Here is a 22,422-nt window from a genome sequence, read left to right as displayed (position 1 = left end):
ATTGTATCATGGGGGTAAAACAGCAGGAGACAGTAGCCACTGGACATAGCGACTTGGGAAAACTTGCTGATGTAGTGACACCTGTTCAAGCCTGCAGTGCATGGATGAGCTGTGAACAGCCATTTGAAAAGATTCTAAGTATGATGAATAGGAAGTACATAAGCATGGGATAGGAATGTGATTAGAGTGCTGGAGGAATATGGGACACCAGGACCTAGAAGACAATACAGCACAGCCAAGTGTGTGATCAAGGAAAGAGGCAAGCCAACCTTGAGGCTTTTGGTAATGAATGCCTTTGAAGACCTGCAGCAGAGTAACCATTGGTGGTGGTGATAGTTTCTCATCAGCCTAGGAGTCCATACTCTACTCTTTCCTTCTGAGGAGGCTTCAGGGTGAATGTAGTTGGTGAAGAACAAAGCATAGACTGAGTCTTTGCCTTTAATTTCTTGCGCTGCCTAACCTGGCACTGTCTCACATTCTACCACCTACCTAGAGGGCTATGTGTCCTCCAAAACCATACACTTGTGACTTCTCTTGTAACTAAAATTACCCTTTTGGATAGATGCCCCCTCTCCAAATAGAATAACTTGGTGTTTATAAATGCAATAGAACAAACAGGCTTAGGCTTTTCAGATGATCAGCCTAGGCTATTTTGTGACTAGTTGAAAAAGTTGTGTTTTTCAATGGTATTTTCTCATAAGTTTTGCTTTGGTAGCCTTCAGCAGTGGTATTTTAAGCTTACAACTTGAATTTCACTTCAGACCATCATTCCTCTGTTCACTCGTGTTCTGTTGCGTAACTATGGGTATTGTGTCTTAAGAAATGCGTGCTGCATCACTCTGATGGAAAGCTGAAGAGGTAATGAGTAATGCAGGCTTCATAGTTAAGAGATTCATATGCAGCTGGAGAGGTGGCTTAGCCCTTAAGAGCAGTATGGACTACTTTTCTTCAGTTCCACTATCCATGTCAGGCGATTCAAGGCTGCTTTTAATTCCAGCTTCTGGAGGACCCAACGCCTCTGGCCTCTGTGGGCACCAGCATTCGTGTGTACATGTCTACACACAGATATATACCCATAATTTAAAATAACAAAAGTAGATAAAAATTTCAGATGGCAGATAAGCTGAGTGAGATTTCAACCTAACAATAAAAGAATTGCCTTAAAATTGTATTTTCGCCAGGCATGGTGGCACACACCTTTAATCCCAGCACTCGGGAGGCAGAGGCAGGCGGATTCCTGAGTTCGAGGCCAGCCTGGTCTACAAAGTGTGTTCCAGGACAGCCAGGGCTATACAGAGAAACCCTGTCAAAAAAAAGAAAAAAAATTGTATTTTCTACACATCAGACTGAGAAGAATAAACATGATCATCTTAGTTGTTACCAAGAATGGCAAGGATGGCTCACAGATTGTAACTAGATAGTTGAGCTCATTAGAAGAGCAGTTTTATTCTGACAATACATATTGATACATTGCCTGACCAAAAAAAATGTATTTTTCAGGAATCTGACCTAAGGAGACTCTGGCCCAAGTGAACAGAGATCTTCCTTTCTTTCCTTTAACTCCTTCCTCTTGGAAGAAACTCAATGAGTAGCCCAGACCAGACTCAAGTTCTTGTTTCTCCTGCCTTGGGCTCCCAAATGCTAAAATTAAAGATATGAGCCACCACAGCCAGCCAAAGAATTTTCTCTTCAGCATTTCTGGTAGTTAACAGCAAGACAAACAACCCAAAAATACAAGCCCACTAGGAGTGGCGGTGCACATCTTTAATTCCACCACTTGGGAGGCAGAGGCAGGTGGATCTCTTAAGTTCTAAGGCTAGCCAGAGTGCAGCTCTGGCTATAGAAACAGTTATAAGCTACTGAGGAGTTCCATAAGTAGGGGAGTTATTGTTATGTTTAGTCCATTAACATGCAGTTGTTAAGAAATGAGTCAGAGTTGTACAAGTCTTAGAAAGGCAGTGTGGCATATTTATATGTGGAAATAGGTGTGGCAAATGGTAGGTGTATATAATGAGATCTTGCTTTTATTTAAGCCATGTATTTGGAGATGTTTCTTAAAGAATAAACTTGGAACCAGGCAGGGTGGCACAATCCCAGCACTGGGGACATAGAGCCAAGCAGATCTCGGTGAGTTTGAGGCCAGCCTGGTCTACATAGTGAGTTCCAGGACAGCCAGAGCTACATAGTGAGACCATGTCTCAGAAAGCCAAAGGGAAAAAGAAAGGAAGGAAGAAGACAAACAGACAAAACCTGGGAGAGTATCCGTTTTTACATAGTACTATTGAATTAAATTGTATTGCTTAATGATATCATTAACAATATTTGCTTTCTTAGGTTCAGACTGCTAGGTCTTGCTTCTTTATCCCTGACTGGATGAAAGTTTGAGGTGTATTCCCTGAAGACCTGCTTTTAGCTTTGGACCTGTTATTTTTTATTAGTTTTGAGAAAGGGTCTTGCTGTGTATGCCATGCTGTCCTTCAGCTCACTATGTAGCTCAGACTGACCTTGAGCTCTTGAATGATTCCCTCCTGACACAGCAGAGCACAGCTAAGTGCTGAGATTACAAGTGAGGGCCTCCGTATGTATCCTTGGCTGATCTGGAGCCTTCTGTATAGACCAGGCTAGTCTTTTTTTTTTTTTTTTTTTTTTTTGGTTTTTCGAGACAGGGTTTCTCTGTGTGGCCCTGGCTGTCCTGGAACTCACTCTGTAGCCCAGGCTGGCCTCGAACTCAGAAATCCGCCTGCCTCTGCCTCCCGAGTGCTGGGATTAAAGGCATGCGCCATCACGCCCGGCTTAGACCAGGCTAGTCTTGAACTCAAAGATCCTCTTGCCTCTGTCTCACAATTGCTAGGACTAAAAGTGGTTTATCACCATGCCCAGCTTCTGCTTTTTTGAGACAGGTGCTCTCTCTGAACCTGGATCTCACAGATTTGCTAAACTGGCTGGCCATGGAGCTCCTGGGATCAGCCTGTGTCCCCACTCTAAATCTAAGTGCCGGTATTGTGGGGTTTGTGTCTGGCTTTTTTTTTTTTTTTTTTTTTTTTTTAAGATTTATTTATTATATGTAAGTACACTGTAGCTGTCTTCAGACACTCCCGAAGAGGGCGCCAGATCTCGTTACGGATGGTTGTGAGCCACCATGTGGTTGCTGGGACTTGAACTCCGGACCTTCGGAAGAGCAGTCGGGTGCTCTTACCCACTGAGCCATCTCACCAGCCCCCATGTCTGGCTTTTATATGTGTGTTGAGGATCCACACAAAGGTCCTCATGCTTACGTGGCAAGCATTTTAATAAATGGACCATCTCCCCAGTTTAAAAGTAAAGAAGTGAGTCTCTGAGAGGGTTTATTTTTCAGCATAGTGAACATGTGCCTGTAGTCCCAGTACCTGTGAGGCAAAGGCAAGAGGATCTCTAGTGTGAGTTTAAGATCGCCTTAGTCTATGTTCTAGGACAACCAGGATGCATGAGTGAAACCAAAGCCTCACTTGCTAGACATGATGACAAACACTTGTAATCTCTCTATACTTGAGAGGCTGAGGTGTAAGATTGTGAGTTTGCACCAGCCTAAACACATAGCAAAATCTTATCTCAGAAATAAACAAAACAAGGCCAAAGAAACACCTTATCTGCTAAAACTTGTATTCATTGCCTTCTTTACTCCCAGTAAGAGTTCTCAGCTGGAACAAATTGTCTGCAGTGCTTGGAGACCTTTGGTAGTCATAACTTAAAGGTGCTTCTAGAATGAAATGGTGAAAATTGGAGATAGTCCGTGTCCTATAATGCACAGGACAGCCCCACAAAGTTAGTATCTGACCCAGACACCAGTAGTGCTGTCACTGTGAAGCCGTACTGCAGCCGTAGGAAGAAGCTGGCAGAGTAAAGCCTCTGGCAGTATGGTTGGTGCTACATCACCTGTAGTGCAGATGTTCTCAGGGATGCTGACATTGGCAATAGGGCATCTGCACTGCTTACCTTTGCCAGCTTTGGCTTAAGCAACGTGTGTAAATGCACTTAATCCTCACAGTGACTGACAGGTACAGGAGAGGAGGCAGGTGTAGAGAATCAGAGAATCAAGATTTGTAATCATTTTTTCCCCTTTGGCTTGTTTTCATCCTCACTTTTGTTTTTAGTTTCAGAGACAGGGTTTCTCTGTGTAGCCCCGGCTATCCTGGAACTTGTTCTGTAGACTAAACTGGTCTAAACTCAAGAGATCTACCTGCCTCTCAAGTGCTGGGAAGGTGTACACCCCCACTACCCTGCTCATAGTTTTAGAAATTAACAAATTTAAATATTCAGTCGCAGTTACCTAGTGATTGTCTTTAGAGACTCTCTAAAGTCCAAGTTTAAAAGGTAATATCCACACCATTTTTTTCTAGTCCAGGTAAAGACAAGTCAGGTCTTTGCATAAAGATAGATGTTCAGTTTGAAAATATCCATTGTAATTGCCCTGTGTCCCTCAGTCAGCAAACACTTAATTTTCACCAGGAACACATTCCTAAGTAGGTTTCTGATAGGGAATGAACAGATCCGAGTCTCAGTCCTAAGGCCATTCATGTACTCAGAGCCCATCTTTACAGTAACCTGTTGTTTAACACTGGAAGCAAGACTACTTGTAGCTGCCTTCAAGAGATTGCCTTTCTAGTCCAGACTGCCAGCCATATTAGTGTTTCTGCCTTTCTCTCAGTGATCTAGCTCCAGTGATTTCAAGCCGCATCCTGTCAACCCCACTCTAGATAAGGATAAAATTGATGAACATTTTCTTGTCCATATGGTGGACATGGTGATGTCTTAACTAGGTAGCCAAATTATCAAGGGTGCTAGTATGTGTTTGAGGGGATAAATGGGATACTGTTGATTTGTATTTGGCATACTTGTCTTTCAGCTGGCTTTTTGATGAATTATAATGGGCTTCTAGGCTCTAGATCCTGAGTTTCATGCTCTGGGAAAATGCTTGCTATATGTAGAAATAATCTAGTCTGAAGGCCGTCAAGTGACGTCAGTGCCCAGCTTTCTCAGGTTTCCATGTCCTCCTCTTGAAGTCCAGATGTATTTGTGAGTACACTCTGTGGCTGAGCTCAAGTCCTCAGGGCCTGCTCTCCTTTGACACCATTCTTTGGGTGTTAGGAACTGTGTTGCTTGATGTTATGTGAAGCTCTGTTCTACAGCAAGATTAGTGCTGCCTCTTCTCACTCCTTACTTACTTTCTGTACTGATTACCTTTGTTAGGTGATGTCAAAGGCCCTTCTGACATCCTTTTCCAGAGAGACAAGAGGCACTTAAGTTGGCTGGAGCCAGGGAGCAGTGGTTTGTATATCTGCCTGGTAAAAAAGGACATGCATAATACTGAGCTGCTGGAGGAGTTTTAGACCCTCTGAAGTTGTATTGGACAGAGCAGACAGGCTTTTCTTTCACAGCTAATTGGACTGGCTGGAACCAGTGCTAATCCTGGTTTCTTTCTGGAGATGGGAAAGTGACTTCAACAAATACAGTCCTTTTGTGTTGTCATATTTACCACAGTATGTCTTAAGTATGTCTCAGGGATAGTCTCTAGGGTGTAATTTTTTGTATCAAGCCTTCTCTGGACTGGGTTTCTTGAGTTAGTGCAGATTGGAGCTGTTCTTTAAGCAAAGACCCTCTCACCTGGAGTCAAGCAGTTAAGGGCACATGCCTGGATTCCTGGGGGAAGGAAAGGAGTCCTCTGAGGGTTCCTTGGCAGCAGCGCCTGCAGAACAGTACAACCAGTAGAGGTTTGAAGCCTGGAGGGAGGCAGCTACAGTTGTTGCCATGCAGAGGCCTTGGGGAAGTGGTAGCTGGAGAAGAAAGGGCTCTGACCCACCAGTAAGTAGAAGAAAGGAGAAACAGCTGTACAAGTGGAGAACTAGCAGAAAGTTTTGAAACAGGTTTGGTTGGTTTGGCTGTTTTTGAAATTGAGATAGAGGTGACTGACTTACAGATGTGTTCTCAGGGATCCCTTTCCTGTATAAAATGTGTGGTTCTAAATCCCTACCTTACTTTATAATGTTTCAATTCTACTTTATAGAATGTATATGAGTAGAAACAGAATCATCCTGTAGGTATGGGAATTTTTTTTGTTTTGTTTTATAATATTGAGAATCAAACCAGAAACTTCAAGCATGCAAGGTAAGCACTCTAGCACTTAACTATATCTCCAGCTGTATTAATCAGGGGTCTCTAGTTGAACAGAACTAAGAGAATTAATCAGTCTCATATGGTTATATGTATGTATTATATATAATTATATTGTATATAACACATATTTTATGTATATAATAAATATAGAATGCCTTACAGGCTGTGGCCCAGCTAGTCCAAAAATGTCTGGTTATAAATGTTCAAGAGTCCAGCAGTTGCTTAGTCCATGAGGCTAGATGTCTCAGCTGCTCTTCTGTATAGGCCCGTGTCTTAGGCTTTTACTGCTGTGAACAGACACCAGGACCAAGGCAAGTGTCAACATTTCATTGGGGCTGGCTTACAGGTTCAGAGGTTCAGTCCAGTATCATCAAGGTAGGAAATGGCAGCATCCAGGGAGACATGGTACAGGAGGAGCTGAGAGTTCTACATCTTCATCTGAAGGCTGCTAGTGGAAGACTGACTTCCAGGCAGCTAGCATGAGAGTCTTAAAGCCCACACTCACAGTGACATACCTACTCCAACAAGGCCACATTTACTCCAACTGGGCCACACCTTCTAATAGTGCCACTCCCTGGCCCCCATAGGCTTATTCAAACATGGGGGCCATACCTAAACATAGCATAACGCAAAATACATTTAGTCCAACTTCCAAAGTTCCCATAGTCTATAGCAGTCTCAACAATGTTAAAAGTCCAAAGTTCAAGGTCTCTTCTGAGATTCATCCAATCACTTAACTGTAATCCCCAAAGCAAGACAGGAAACTAGCTGAACAAAGTCCAAACTGCATTTCCATGTCTGATGTCAAAGTGGTCTTCAGGGGCTGGAGAGATGGCTCTCTCTCCCTGACTGCTCTTCCGGAGGTCCTAAGTTCAAATCCCAGCATCCACATGGTGGCTCACAACCATCTGTAATGAGATCTGATGCCCTCCTCTGGTGTGTCTGAAGACAGCTACAGTGTACTTACATATAATAGGTAAATCTTTAAAAAAAAAAAAAAGTGGTCTTCAGATCTCCAACTACTTTTTCATCTTCATTGATGGCAACAAACTTCTTTTCCTGGGCTGGTTCCACTCTCTGTTAGCAGCTTTCCTTAGCAGATAGCCCATGACTCTGGTATCTCAAACATCTTGAGGTCTCCAAGGCAACATCAATGTTACAGCTTCTTGTTTCAATATCTAGAATCCACACATGATATTCTGGGCGCCTCCAAAGGGCTGGCATCACTTTTCCAGCTCTGCCTTCTGTAGCACTTTAAGCTCATGTTGATTGACTCCACTGCTGTGCTGTTCTTGGTCATCATCCCATTGTACTGGCATCTCCAATACACTGGGATCTTCTACCGCTTCACCAATACTCTCTCATAGGCTCTCTTCATGGTGCCAAGCCTCTATTCCTTTGCATGACCCCTTTAGTCCTGAGCTGTCAACTGCAACTGGGGCTGCACCTTCACCAATGGGCTTCCATGGCCTCTCACAGAACCAAGCCTCAGTTGCTCTTCATGACCCCTTTATGCCTTCAAAACCTTCACCACTTGGGTGACTCATACACATTACCAAGTCCAACCGCAGCACAAGGTACAACCTTGGCTATCTCTGGAACACAGCTTCTTTGTGCTCTCAGAAAACACTGTCCAGAAGATTTCACCTCAGTGATGCTAGTCTCTTCTTAATCACCACTAATTTCTTAGCTCCAGCTAACCAGCATCAGTTTCCCCAGTAGTCCCTTTTATTCCGGACTCTAAAGCCAGACCACATGGCCAAAGCTGCCAAGTTCTGCTGATTGCTGGGGCTGCAACATGGCCCCTTGTTCTATTCTGTTTTCCATCTCCTTCACTGCCTAAACTTATCTGTCCTGGATCTTTCTCTGTAGATTGACCTTGAACTCAAGAGATCTGCATGCCTGGATTTAAGCTTTTCACCTAGAACTTTCTCTGTCCCAGGCTGGCCTTGAACTCAGAGATCTTCTTGGCTTTATCTCCTGGGATCAAAAGTGTGTACCACCGTGCCTGGATCTAAATTTAGCTGAGTGGGATCTTGCACCAAAGTCATTACTCCCTTAATCTTGCTACAAGGTCATTACTTTAATTCAATATCCTTGAACATAGAATTCAGCTCCATTTTACTTCCTGGTGCCCCTTTAATACTTGAACCACATATTTTATATTTTTCCTTTCTCAGCTTGCTAAACTTGTTTAAAATGCTCTTCATGAGATTTAACCAGAGAACAAAGTCCATGATGGGTGATTCTGAGACTTCCTTTGTCTGTGCAATTAATCAGAGTCTCTTCACCTTAGCCTCAGGCAGACTCTTCAGTCAGGGGCAAAAAGCAGCCACATTCTTCACCAGAATACCACAAAAACAATCTCTAGGCCACATATTGAAATTCTTCACTGACACCTCTTGGGCCAGGCCTACAAATTTTAAATCACTCTCAGTAACAAAGTCTTCCATAAGCCTACTAGAATAGCCCATTAAGTCCCATTTAAAGCCCAAAATCCACATTCTTCCAAACAAAACCATGGTCAGACCTATCATAGCAATATCCCAGTCCCTGGTACTGACTTCTGTCTTAGGATTTTACTGCTGTGAACAGACCATGACCAAGGCAAGTCTTATAAAAGACAACATTTCATTGGGGCTGGCTTACAGGTTCAGAGGTTCAGTCCAGTATCATCAAGGCAGGTACATGGCAGCTTCCAGGCAGGCATGGTGCAGGAGAAGCTGAGAGTTCTACATCTTCTTCTGAAGGCTGCTAGTGGAAGACTGACTTCCAGGTAGCTAGATGAGGGTCTTAAAGCCCACACTCACAGTGACACACCTACTCCAACAAGGCCACATTTACTCCAACAGGACCACACCTTCTAATTGTGCCACTCCATGTGCCGAGCATGTACAGACCACAATCCTGAAGAAGTAGGCTCTGATGCCAGTGAAGGAATGGACTGGCAAGAGCAAGCAGGGGAAGAGCAAAGAGCTTCCTTATTCCATTTCCTTATATAGGTTTTCTTATATAGAATATGTGGTCCAGATATTGGTGGGTTTTCCAGCTCAAGTGATCTCATTTAAAGGTGTGTTTTCTTACCTCTGAAAGAACCTAGTGGGGAAACCCCCACTCAATTCTCAATTCTGCGTGCACCCAAGAATCATGAACAGACGGCCATTTTGATGTAAAAGCATGAGGTAGTTTAATGACGGAGCTCCGGGCCGACAAGTATCTCCCGCAAGAGACAGAGGTGTTGACTACATGGTGGAACCATAATGGCAGAGCTCCGGGTCAAAACATATCTCACGCAAGAGACAGTGGTTTCGACCCCGAGGCTTGGAAGCTAGGGGTTTTTAAAGAAAAGGGGTGGCTCTGGGGGAGGAATTGGCGCAGTTTCACGTGATTGGTTCTTTTAAACATCAGCAGGGAGGAATCGGCGAGGTTTCACATGATTGGTTCATTTAAACATCAACAGACTGTCAGAAGGGCGGGAGATAGGGAGGCACCAGGCCAGTCAGGACATGTAACGACGGGCCTGCCCCGGCATGTCCTGGCCTGTTCTGCTATGTTCTCAGCCTGAGGTTTCAAAGCTTACAAACAACTCTTTGGGCTATTTGACATACATTACATGAATCACAGGTCTCAAGTTTTATTTCCTTTCACCTCAAAGATCCAGATTAGAAGTGGGTCTTCCAATTACAGAATAAGCAAAAATCTCACAGGTGTACCCTCTATTTTTTTTGTATTTTAGTTAATTATAGATGTCAAGATAACAGCCAAGAATAGCCATCACACCAACCTTTTTCACTTTCCTTCTTTGATTTGTTTTTAATTCTGTGTGTATATGCATGCATTTATTTGTCTGTGTATAATTCTGTCAGATTTTTCTCTGAGGCAGAGGCAGGAGGATCTCTTGAGATTACCAGCCTAGTCTAGAGTGAGTCAGAGCTACATAGTGAGACCCTGTCTCAGACAGAGAAACTACACAAATCCTACCTTCCATACCTCCTCTTGCCTTAGCCTCCAGAGTAGCTGAGATTGCAGGTGGTCCTGAGCAGACTTGACTGCTCTGTGCCCTTATTGTTAGAGTTTGCTCTGAAGCCTGAGTAGAACTCAGGTATTCTTCTGGTTACTGTGAATGAAGTCAAATATGCTGCGCTATCCCGGGCTGAAGGGATGGTTCAATGATTAAGAATACTAGGTTTTCTTCCAGAGGACCTAGGATTGATTCTTAGCATCTTTCTACATGGCAGCTCACAACAGTCTATAGCTCCTCTTCTAGAGCATCCAACATCTTTTTCTGGTATTTGAGCATCAGGCATGTACATGGTACACATTTATACTTGCAAACACCTATACACATAAAATACAATATAATATTCAGATGAAATCATGGATTGTGTTTGCTTTTCAGTTTTTAAACATTAAAAAAAAGGTAATTCACTAGATGGTGTTACAGCCTTGAATTAAATCTTCGGGATACATCAATTTGAAGAGCAAATTCTTTTCTTTTGAAGCAGGGCTTCTATTTTGATACATTCGTTTCTGCTGGGAGCTGACATGCCATCCCTAGAGGACCAAATTTCCCTGTTACCTCTATTGCCTGCACAGTGAGCCCCATGGGATTGTAGGGTGGCTTCATACAGGAGGACTCTTAGCCTTCCTGGGCTTACCCTGGCAGTTTTGGAGATAGTGTAGTACAAGACAGAAAACTCAGGAGCCTCCTTAATTTACACGGATTCCAAAGATGGTCATCAAATCACTTTGAGATTGGTAAGTGCAAGGATGGAGAAAGAAAATCAATAGAAGTCTGTATAGTCTTGACCCTGTGAAACATGAAAGATGCTTTGGTTTGGAGCAATGTTTTCTGTGTATAGGTGCTGCTGTTACTGTCCTCACCTTCTTGTCTTTGGCTAGCTAAAAATTGGTAGCTATATAGCTGCTTGATTAAGTGAGAAAGCAGCACTGAATGTGAGGAAGAGAGGAAGGAAATGTGTTCTTCCAAATGAAGACCTTTTCAAGCTATGTTGTTAATTTTACAGCCAGATCTTTATGCAGATCATAGCTGTGAAGCACGGATGTGATAATAGGGAGTTTTGTTTTGTTTTTTCTCCATCAGATCTCACTGATTAGCTCCTATAGTAAATTCTGCTATTGGATTGGCTGGACTCTGTTTCTGGTTGTTTTAGCATATTGAAAACTTGTCATTCATTTATGAGCCTATAAATTTTTTTAAGTTCAATGTGTAATTTTATATTCAATAAGTCCCACATCCAGACTTGGTAAGGATGTGCTTGCAAGGGAGTAATGCATGTCTGCTTTTCCTTCTTGCCATTGCTGATTGACAGTTTTTCCTTTACCTTAGTTCTGGGCCCTTGTATATGCTATGTGCTTACCAGTCTATAAGCAGATTTTTTTAGCTTTTCATTTTGTTGTCCTTCAGGACAGTCTGTATTTGAGTTCATAGCACTGGTGGCAAGCGTCTCTTGGAGCATTGACTCCTGTCTGCTTCTGGGTTGGTGGGTTTCCATATGGACCTTGAAGTTATCTGGTATATCTCTGCATACCTGGCTGAGTTTAATAGCTTCCGAATACTTTCTAATAATCTCTCTCAATCAACCCCCCTCTCTCCCCCTCCCTTTCCCCCCTCCCCCCTTTTACAAGAACTTTGACAAAGTAGTAAAAGGCTTGACTATCATTGCATCTTTTTTGGAGTTTTTAGTTTATCTGTGAGTGCATATGCATGTGTATGAGTGTATATGTACAACTAAGCACATGTGTATATATAACGTGTGTGGAGACTAATGAGCTTGGAGCAGCGCAGCATCTTTGTGATAAAATCTCCTGGCTAAGACTTGACATCATCTCTCCTATCTTTCTTGCCATCATAACACACACTCCATTGTGTATGCATAAAACTTCAGTTTTGCCAGCAATTTGAACTCTTCCCGTCAGTGCTCCTAGGACTTCAGAACAACAAAAGAGGTTTATTTCTAGACATGTCATTTGCAGGTAGTGCTGTTTGTCTTCTTGCTTAGTTATATCTCCTTAGATTGCTTGTTTGCCAGTCTTTGATGATAACATGTTATAATTTTGTTGCTCATTCCAGTATACTTGCAATTTTTCACTAAATATATCTGCTACTTCTGGGAAGTAATACTCATGTAGACATTTCCTAAGAAAACTGAAGAAAGCAATGAATCAATGTGAAATTTCCTCAGTCTCTAGATTTTCTTTTCTTTCTTTTTTCTTTTTTTTTTTTTTTTTTTTTTTGGTTTTCGAGACAGGGCTTCTCTGTGTAGCCCTGGCTGTCCTGTAACTCACTCTGTAGACCAGGCTGGCCTCGAACGCAGAAATCTGCCTGTCTTTGCCTCCCAAGTGCTGGGCCTTTAACCCACTGCCCGGCTGTCTTTTCTTTTTTTAATTGATCCTCTGTCCGCCAGTCTCTGTGTGTTCACCCTCCTTTAAGCTGTAAATACATTCATATAAATACAAATTTACTGGAATTAAATAATTTGCATATGTAGAATAGATCTACTAAGCTATAATGTTTTATTCTCTAAGTTTTATTATTGATTTGGTAGGCTGGTGCTATACTTAAAATTTTACATGTTCATGTATGGTTTGAATTGATAGTCTCTTTGTAACATCCACTTGGTGTTTGGGAGTAAGGGGAGGCAGAACCATGTGTGCCGTTTTCCTCTGGGGAGCCTCCTTCCCACCAGGTAGAGCCCGTGTGTTTGGATAGAATGGCTCAGCTGTGTAGGTGGATGCTGCTTAGTTTGCTGTGGCCCCTGCACTGCAGTTATTGGTCCCTTAATGGGCTCAGAACCCAATTACTGCCAGTGAGACACCAAAATAATTAGTGAGGCCCCCTCGGGGGAAGGAAGCTCGTATTTCCTTAGGAGATACCAGATGATATCATTACTGCTGTTTGTAACATTGTTCTTCTTTCAGAAGCCGGGATAAGGCAGTTTTTTCTCTCTCTCTCTCTCTCTTTTGTGTGTGTGTGTGTGTGTGTCTCTCTCTCTCTCTGTATGTGTCTGTCTGTCTCTCTCTCACTCATATGTGTATGTATTCTTTATCTTTGTCAAACTCAAGATACTAATCGTTTTTTATTCAGAGACACTTGAGTTTTCTTTTTTGTTTGTTTCCTTTTTCTGTTTCATGGATGGGTGGGATAGGTAGGCTTTGTTTGTTTGTTTGTTTGTTTTGACTTTTTGATGCAGTCTCACTGTATAGTCCTAACTGATCTACAACTTCTTACAACTTCGGGCTCTGAAGCTACTAGATTTATAGACATATATGACCTCACCTTGACCTGATTTGGTAAACTGAGTTTTGTTTTTGCTTTTGTTTTTTATTTGACCAATTCTTTTTTTTTTAAAGATTTATTTATTTATTATGTGTAAGTACACTGTAGCTGTCCTCAGATACTCCAGAAGAGAGCATCAGATTTCGTTATAGATGGTTGTGAGCCACCATGTGGTTGCTGGGATTTGAACTCAGGACCTTCGGAAGAGCAGTCGGCGCTCTTAACCACTAAGCCATCTTGCCAGCCCCCCCCCCTTTTTTTTAAGAACTTTTTTTTAAAGATTTATTTTACTTTGCTCTCTTCAGACACACCAGAAGAGGGCATTAGATCCCATTACAGGTGGTTGTGAGCTGGGAATTGAACTTAGGACCTATAGAAAAGCAGTCAGTGCTCTTAATCCCTGAGCCTCCACCCCTTGAGCAGTCCTTTTGTTTATTAATTCCTCTGACTGTTGATTTTCTGTCTTGCCTTAAGTACTTAATTCATTTACTTTCATTCTTCCCCATAATACAGATGTCCTTTACCCACTGAGTACCACTTTAATCATAGACTTTGGTGAATAGTGCTCTTTGCTCTTTTTCTTTTAAGAATATTTTTCTTAGGAAAGCCTTGAAATATACAAAAACAAGCAAGCAAACAAACCCAGAGTATTTCAATACTATCATCCAACTTTTGTTATCAGCATATTTTATCTCTCTTTGTCACATCTCTATGCATTGCTTTTAATATTTTAAAGTAAATCTCAGACTTTCTATTATTTCTTTACCTTAGTGTATTGCCTTTAGTAGAAGTGAGGTTGAAACCATAACCACTTTACCACTGTCAAATGTTACTAATATCATCTAATATGTGTCATGTAATTCAGTTTACCAGATGTCCTATTTTTTATACTTGGCTTATAGAATTCAAGGTCAAAGGTGCTCCTGTTTACCTTAAGCTGACTCTTTAAAAAAACTGTAAAAACATATTTCCTTTTTATAAAATTTTCCTTTAAATAGTTCATTTATGAAAGTATAGGGTAGGCCGGGCAGTGGTGGCGCACACCTTTAATCCCAGCACTTGGGAGGCAGAGTCAGGCGGATTTCTGAGTTCGAGGCCAGCCTGGTCTACAAAGTGAGTTCCAGGACAGCCAGGGCTACACAGAGAAACCCTGTCTAAAAAAACCAAAAGAAAAAAAAAAAAGTGTAGTGTATCTATGCTGTAAGATGTCAACCTTTTATATTTGTTTTGCTGTATTTTGTGTTCTTCAACATGATTTTGTCACCCTTACTTTACCTGTAAATTGGAAGCTGGAAGACTATTTTGGGGCTGGAGAGATGGCTCAGTGGTTCAGAGGACTTTCCTGCTTTCCTAGAGGACTTGAGTGTGTTTCTTTGCACCTGTATCAAGAGGCTCCCAATTGCTTCTGACTCCTCCTCCAGAAGGACCAGAAACCTCTGACTTCTCTCAAAGCACACACATAGGTACACACAATTAAAAATGAAATAAATCTTTTTATTAAAAAGAATATTTACAGACATTGCTGAATGATTACTGTGAATGATCAGGAGGCGTGTGTGATGTCTGACATAGAACAGGGCAGTGGATACAGAAAGTGACATTGGGGTGATTTGTGAAGTTCTTTGTCAGCCAGTTATCTAATAGGCTAACATTCATCTTGCTTGTTGTTTGGGCCCTTTGTTTCATTGGAGTATTGGTTTCCTGTTGCAGCTGTTCAAATTACCAGATTGAAACTGAAATGGTATTTGCTGAGCTAGTCAGAGGGTCATTAGGATGGCTCCTTATGGTGGCTCCTGGGCTCCCTTTCCTTTTCCCTTAGTAAAAGCCATTATTTTGCTTGTGGCCCCCTTCTTCCTACAAGTATACCTTCAGATACATAGATAGAAAATATGCTTCCCCCACCCCATGGGTTCTATGTATGCTAGACTAGCACTCTACCACTTGAACTATATTCCCAACACCTTTGATCTTTTTGTTTGGTTGGTTGGTTTTGAAATATGAGTCTCATCACTTAGGCTGGCCTCTGGAATGTGGGATGACCTTAAACTTCTGACCTTTCTGCCTTTGTGTCCAAGTGTTAAATTGATACCACACCTAGGTTTACCTAGATGCTAGGCATCAAACCTGAGCTTATGGCTAGAGGGAATGCTCAGTGGTTAAGAACACTTACTCTTAAGCCGGGCGTGGTGGCGCACGCCTTTAATCCCAGCACTCGGGAGGCAGAGGCAGGCGGATTTCTGAGTTCGAGGCCAGCCTGGTACTCTTGCTGGGGATGCTGGCCCAATTCTCAGCACCCACATGGTGGTTTACAACTCCAGGGGATCTAACACCCTATTGTGACTTCCATTGGTACCAGGCATCCTTGTGCTGCACATATGTACATGTAGGCAAAATATTCCTACATATAAAATAAAATCTTTTTTTTTTTAATTCCCAAAACAAAGCAAAAACAAACAAACAAACACCCTGGCCCTGGTGCCTACTAAGCAAATCCTCTCAGAACCGAGCTATATCCTCAGACCAACTTTTGTAAAAAAAAAAAAATTATGTGTGTATGCTGTATAGGGGGTGGAGACTATGTGCATGCAGGTGCCCATGGAGGGCATCATATCCCCTGGAACTGAAGGTACAGGTGGTTATGTGCCACCTACTATAGGTACTAGGAATCAAACTTCAGTCCTTGGCTAGAGAAGCAAGAACTCTTTATGGCTATAAACTATTGACCAAGTTCTGAAGCAGGATCTTACTATGTTGCCCAGGCTGCCCTTGAACTAAGAGAATCTGTGTGCGCGTGTGTGTGTGTGTGTGTGTGTGTGTGTGTGTGTGTGTGTGTGTGCGCGCGCGCGCACGTGTCCACGAGTACAAATGCTATGGTGCACATGTAGAGATCAGAGGATAACGGACGGGTGGGTGGGTGAGGGACTGGGGGGGGGGAGTGTATTGGGGACTTTTTGGATAGCATTGGAAATGTAATTGAGGAAATTACCTAATTAAAAAATAAAATAAAAAAAAAAAACAGAGGATAACGCACAGGATTCTGTTCTCTCATTCATCCATGTGAGTCCTAGGGGTCAACACAGGTTTTCAGACTTGGCAGCAGTCACCTTTATCCTCTGAGCTATCTCTCTGGCTCTATTAGTTGTAAGTTTTACACAGAGATTCCTGTGTCATTTTGTTTTTCCTGAAAGCACTAAAGAAAAAGGGTGATTTCTTTATCAATGTTGAAATCATTTAAACTAGCAACTTCCACAGGTGAAATGTGTGTATGTGTGTAGGGTTTTGCCTGCATGTATATAAATGCACCAAGTGTATGCACTATCTATAGAATCCAGAAGAGGATGTTGGGTCCCCTAGAATTGGAGTTAAAGATTTGGGTATTTGGGTGCTGGGAATCAAACCCAGGTCTTCTTTAAAAAAAAAAAAAGAAGTTGGTGAAGTCTCTCACTGAACCCAGAGGCTTGCCCCCAGAGAATCCATCTCTGTTTCCCCAATGCTGGGATTACAGGTGGCTGTCACAACTGCCTGGCTTTGACATGGGTTCTAGGGACCCAAAGTCCTCACTCTTTTTGAGGCAAAGTTTTTATATTCACTGAGCTATCTCCCAGACCCCATGTCTCCTGGCTTTCTGCAACAACAGATTGGCCAGTACTCCCTATATCTGTTTCAGGCCTAGAGCCATTTCTCAATGACTCCTGCCTAGTTCCGTGGGAATGGTACTAACTGCCACTAGGTTGCTTCTCATGCTAATAGACTTTGCAGTTTTGCTTTCTTACAAAAGAGAGTCTCAAATGCACCATTACATTTGAGACTGGACTGTTGTGGGCCCCAAGCTGTAATACAATGTATATACAGGAGTTGCCAAGAAACTACTTTTCCTTGACCGTGTGTTGGAAATGTTACTGTGCCCCTAGCCAGAGACCTGCCTTCCATGCTGTGTGTTCCCTCTTTGTGGACTCAGGTTTATTCACCCTGCTTTCTTCTGGAAGTTGTGTTTGTTTCCAAACTTTTAAGCTGTTTCTCACTGTCTCTGCTCTTGCCCTTGCACGTCATTCTTCACTTGCTAGTTAGATAGCCTCTTTATCAAATTCTGAAGTTTGCCACTGAAATTCATCCCACATGATATGCTTGCAGTTGCAGTAAAGGACACCCCCTCATCCTTTGTTGCTGATCTGCTGTTTTGCTTGGCTCTTTCTGGTTTGGAGTCATGAATCGTCTTTATCTTTCCTCTTTGTGTGGTTCTGGTTTAGCAGTAGACAATACAGTTGGTGCTCTGAGGAGGTGGCTCAGTTCATAAAATGCTTGCTTCAGAAGCATGAGGATCTGAGTTTGACCCTACATTTAAAAGCTAGACTTGGGGCTGGTGAGATGGCTCAGTGGGTAAGAGCAGTCACCCGACTGCTCTTCCAAAGGTCCAGAGTTCAAATCCCAGCAACCACATGGTGGCTAACAACCATCTGTAACGCGCCCTCTTCTGGAGTGTCTGAAGACAGCTACAGTGTACTTACATATAATAAATAAATAAATCTTAAAAAAAAAAAAAAAAAAAGCTAGACTTAACCAAGTTTTGTGACTCAGACATTTCACCTCAGTTCTCAAGAAGCAGAGGTTGGCATGTATCTACAAGTTCAAGGTCAGCCTGTTCTATACAGTGAGCTCCAGGCCAGCTAGAAATACATAGTGAGCCCTTGTCTCCCAATTCCCTTCCAAAGAAACCAGACATACTTTTGCACCCTTATAATCCCAGAGCACTGGGGAGACAGAAACAAACAGAAATCCTTGATGCTCACTGGCCAGCTAAACTTAACTGATGGTTGTTCTCTGCCCTTCATGCCAAGAGTGTACACACACGCAAATTACACTTTGTCCTTTGCAATTGTATTCTCACTTGACAGATGAAGTATTCAAGTCCCCAGACGTGAATCAGTTTTTCTCTTAAATTGTGGCATCCTAATGTTAAAGTCAATGTTTTGGCTATCTAATTCAAGATAGAGGAAATGACTTTGCTCTTATATAGACCTAATAGTATCAATGCAGTTTAACATTGAATTAATTCTTTGCATAGACAGGAATTGTTTTTAGGAAGTCTTTAAATCAAAAAGTGAGATTTGATTTCTAAAAGGTGATACCATAAGAAGATAGTACTGAAAAAAGGAGGCAGTCCCATCAGCTCATTTGATAGATGAGGAAAAAGCCAAGTGAAGAGGGAGAAGTGTCCAATGCCACCAAGCAGGTGACACCCTCTGAGTGCCATGATCTTTGGAAGTAGAAAATCCACTTTTCTGGTGTTTCAGTTTCTTTTGTAGAAAACACGTTACTATTTGGATAGAACTGGTCTTAAGCTTAATCTTGCAAAATTTTTTCTTTTTTCTTTTTGAGACAACTCAAGTATCCCAAGCTGGCCTAAAATTCTCTATTTAGCTGAGTGTCCTTGAATGTCCTTATCTTTCAAATTCTTAAGTATTTGCATCCATTCCTTTAGCCAGCTTTGTATCTGTAACAAAGCTTTTTACAAAAATGAGTTTAATCTAGTTTGTGGAACTTGTAAGAAGAAAGTTAAAAACATTCAAATAAAATCTTCAAGTTACAACTTGATGCCCCTAGTCAGTAGTTAAAGTATTTTGTTTCTTATAGTCCAGTGGTATTTATAGTGAGAATATTAAAGTAGTAACTTGGAGGGAAAGCTCTCCTTTATAGCCATTTCATTTCTTCTCCCCCTTGCCAAAATACTATGAATTATTGAGGTTGGGTTGCTGTGGGCTTCATGTCATGTAAAGCCAGAGATTCTGTGAATGAAGCCTGCTGGGCAAGGGGAGGCAGAGGCAAGCCGACGATCCCTGTGAGATTGAGGGTAGTTTGCTCTACAGAGTGAGTTCCAGGACAGCAGGGGCTGTCATAGGTCAACATAGTTGACCCCATCTTGAAGAAGAAAAAAATGAAAGAACAGAAAAAGAAGCCCCTAAGGAACCACGCCAAGTCAGGTGATCTTCATGGGTTAAGATGCAGGAAAATGATTTATAAACTCACTTTCAAGGCCTGTTTCTTGCGGGGGGGAGGTTGTTCTTTGTTGTTTGGTGGGGGAAACACGGTGAGTAGGAATAGGTAGACCATATCCTGCCAGGTTACTCCTGAGTATGGCGCTATAGATTAACAGAACTTAGCTGCCACTGCTCTCCATGTTTTCCAGGCAGCTCTCTATTGTTTTCCCAAAGTGCACAGGTTCCTATGCTGGTTTTGGTATTTTGTGATGCTAGGAATTGAACTTACTTGCTGGCACAGAAGCCAGTTCTACCATTCTTCCTTTTTCAAGTAGGTGTTTCTACTTTGAAGGTAAAGGGCACCACATTTGTGAGCCCTTTGGGTAAGCAGCGTATAAATACATAACTGCTTCTCATGTGCTGCCCTCTCAACATCATTGCTTTGTCTTGCACCATGGAGCTCTCCTCTCCTCTCCTCTACCCTCCCCTCCACTACCCTTTTCTTCCTTCCTTTCTTTCTTTCTTTCTTCCTTTCTTTCTTTCTTTCTCTTTCTTCCTTCCTTCCTTCCTTTCTTTCTTTTTTTCTAGTCTCTATAACTTAGTGTCCATTCAATGAGATACTACACATATACAACCTTTTTTAAACACGGAGTTAATTGTCTTTTTCTGTTCAGTGGCACTGGGTATAAAGTTGTTGAGGTCCTCTTACAAGACTGTAGTCAAGGCTTTGATGTCTGCCACTTACCGAATGTTGGGTAAAGTGCTGAGACCTTGGTCCTCCTGCTTGAAATAGGTCTGCTGATAAAGTTCCACTTACTTTCTCAGGTAAATCAGACTTAGTTATGTAGCTTCTAGAAATTTCCATGCCTTTTTAAAAAGTAGATCCAGACCTTTAGAAACTTAAGAGCGCCGGGCGTGGTGGCGCACGCCTTTAATCCCAGCACTCGGGAGGCAGAGGCAGGCGGATTTCTGAGTTCGAGGCCAGCCTGGTCTACAAAGTGAGTTCCAGGACAGCCAGGGCTACACAGAGAAACCCTGTCTCGAAAAAACCAAAAAAAAAAAAAGAAACTTAAGAGCAAATAAAAATCGTATTATTTGAGATTTTTAAAGATAGTTTTCCCTTATTAACATTTTAAAAGCTGAATTTCATTATAATAAACAATGTTTAGAAATATTTCATTCTCGCTTCATTATTTGTACTATTTTTACATGTAGTTACATAAACAACCAACTAGGAGAGTAAGCCCAGTGGAGTCTTCCTAAACTACAACATCCCTGATGGGAGCCATAACTCCGGGCAACCAGAAAGCAGACTGCTAGCATGATCTGACTCTCTGACTTTTCACTGCGGTGGAGGTTTGCTCTATTAGGTCTAAGAATGGTCTGCTTCAGTTCTGTAGAAATCTATTCACTTACTGTTTTTTTCTACTTGGTTAAACCATTTAGAAATGTATGTGTATATATATAGTTTATTTACCTGACATACATTCTTTTTTAAAGTGTATTTGTTAGCTGTATACATATGTGCTGATTATTTTAATATTCATTAAACTAGTATTGAGTTTCACTAAATGCTAAATATATTCATTTAGTGGACTACGCTCCACTAAATTTATTGCTAGCATTCTAAACAGCAAAATACTACTCTAGGATAAGTTCTTATAGTTAACATCACAACTTACAGAAATCCACCTATTCACCTAGATTTATAAACGTGACAGGTAAAAGTTGAGTTCATGATAATGTAACCAAGGTGACCTGAATTATAACTGAGCAAGATTCTAAACTAAGGAATTATGGCAGCACATTTGATGTTCTTCATACAGTCCGCTCATTTTGTTTAGTGAATCCTGAACTAAAATATAAATACACGTTACCAAGAAATACATGCCCCTAAGAAATAAGCCAGGATACCAGACATTGAAGGGAAATTTGATATCCTTTCTATCACTTCCTAAAGAGAAACTGACATAATTAGGGGAAGAAAAACATTATTATTATCTCATAATAGCTGAGATGCCTCAGTGGATACAAATACTTGGTGAAACAGGACCCTGCCTCAACAAGGAATAAGGTGAGAACAAAGTCCTTTAAGTTGTCCTCTGTCTTCCTCATGTATCATGTGGTATATGTATGCCCAAAATCACATATAAACACATGCCCTCAATAAAGTAAATTGCTCCTTTTGTTTCAAGACAGGGTTTCTCTTTGTAGCCCTAGCTGTCCTGGAACTCACTCTGTAGAGCAGGCTGGCCTCAAACTCAGAGAGATCTTCCTGCCTCTACCTCCCCAACACTAAGATTGAAGGCATGCACTGCCACCACCAGCAGCAGGCATAATTTTTTTAATTAAGCAAAAAAGCAAGCACGATGTCTCAATATGGGTAAAGGTGTTTGCCCCAGTTCTAATGACCTGAGCTCTTTTAGACGCTGGAACTGATACAATGGAAAGAGAACTCCCAAAAATTGCCCTCTGACTGCCATTGCAAGCTGTGGCATACATGCATCCCACCACACACACAAGACTTTTTAAGCTGGGCGTGGTAGCGCACGCCTTTAATCCCAGCACTAGCACTCAGGAGGTAGAGGCAGGCAGATTTCTGAGTTTGACGCCAGCCTGGTCTACAAAGTGAGTTCCAGGACAGCCAGGGCTACACAGAGAAACCCTGTCTCAAAAAACCAAAAAAAAAAAAAAAAAAAAAAAAAGACAATGTAAAGAAACCGTGGACTAAAGAGAGCTACTTGTTTCCCACCCTGAACTTGGACTATTTTATTTTAAGCTGCTGAACTATATGTATGATAATAAACATCTGTGAAGGAAAAGTCAATTTTGATATATTCATTATTAGAATATTGTAGGTTTACTTAAGCATAATCATAGATGGGGTTTACATTAATAAAAGTATAATCTGGGCCATGTATATTTACAGACCTGGTCACCAGTCTCAGTATGAGTGATCTAACAGTGCCATTCCTTGTCGCTAACTAGTTGTAGCAT

General features: G+C 41.8%; 1 protein-coding gene across 3 annotated transcripts in view; it reads left to right on the top strand.

Moving 5' to 3' along the window:
- Positions 1 to 22,422, top strand: part of Hdlbp (high density lipoprotein binding protein) — a 71,191-nt gene that overhangs the window by 5,767 nt on the left and 43,002 nt on the right. Inside the window, exon 1 of one of the 3 annotated variants that reach the window (XM_085839651.1) lies at positions 10,748 to 10,908. The exons of the other annotated variants lie outside the window; for them this stretch is intronic. The gene's annotated coding sequence lies outside the window, so the exon portion shown is untranslated. Of the gene's footprint in view, positions 1 to 10,747; positions 10,909 to 22,422 lie in introns of those variants that run through there. 3 annotated transcript variants of the gene reach the window in all.

This window comes from Mus caroli, unplaced genomic scaffold, assembly GCF_978045245.1.
Source record: "Mus caroli unplaced genomic scaffold, Mus_caroli_1 scaffold_1, whole genome shotgun sequence".
Taxonomy (NCBI): domain Eukaryota; kingdom Metazoa; phylum Chordata; class Mammalia; order Rodentia; family Muridae; genus Mus; species Mus caroli.
Note: the sequence above shows the minus strand (reverse complement) of the source record. Positions and strands in the feature narration are given on the sequence as shown.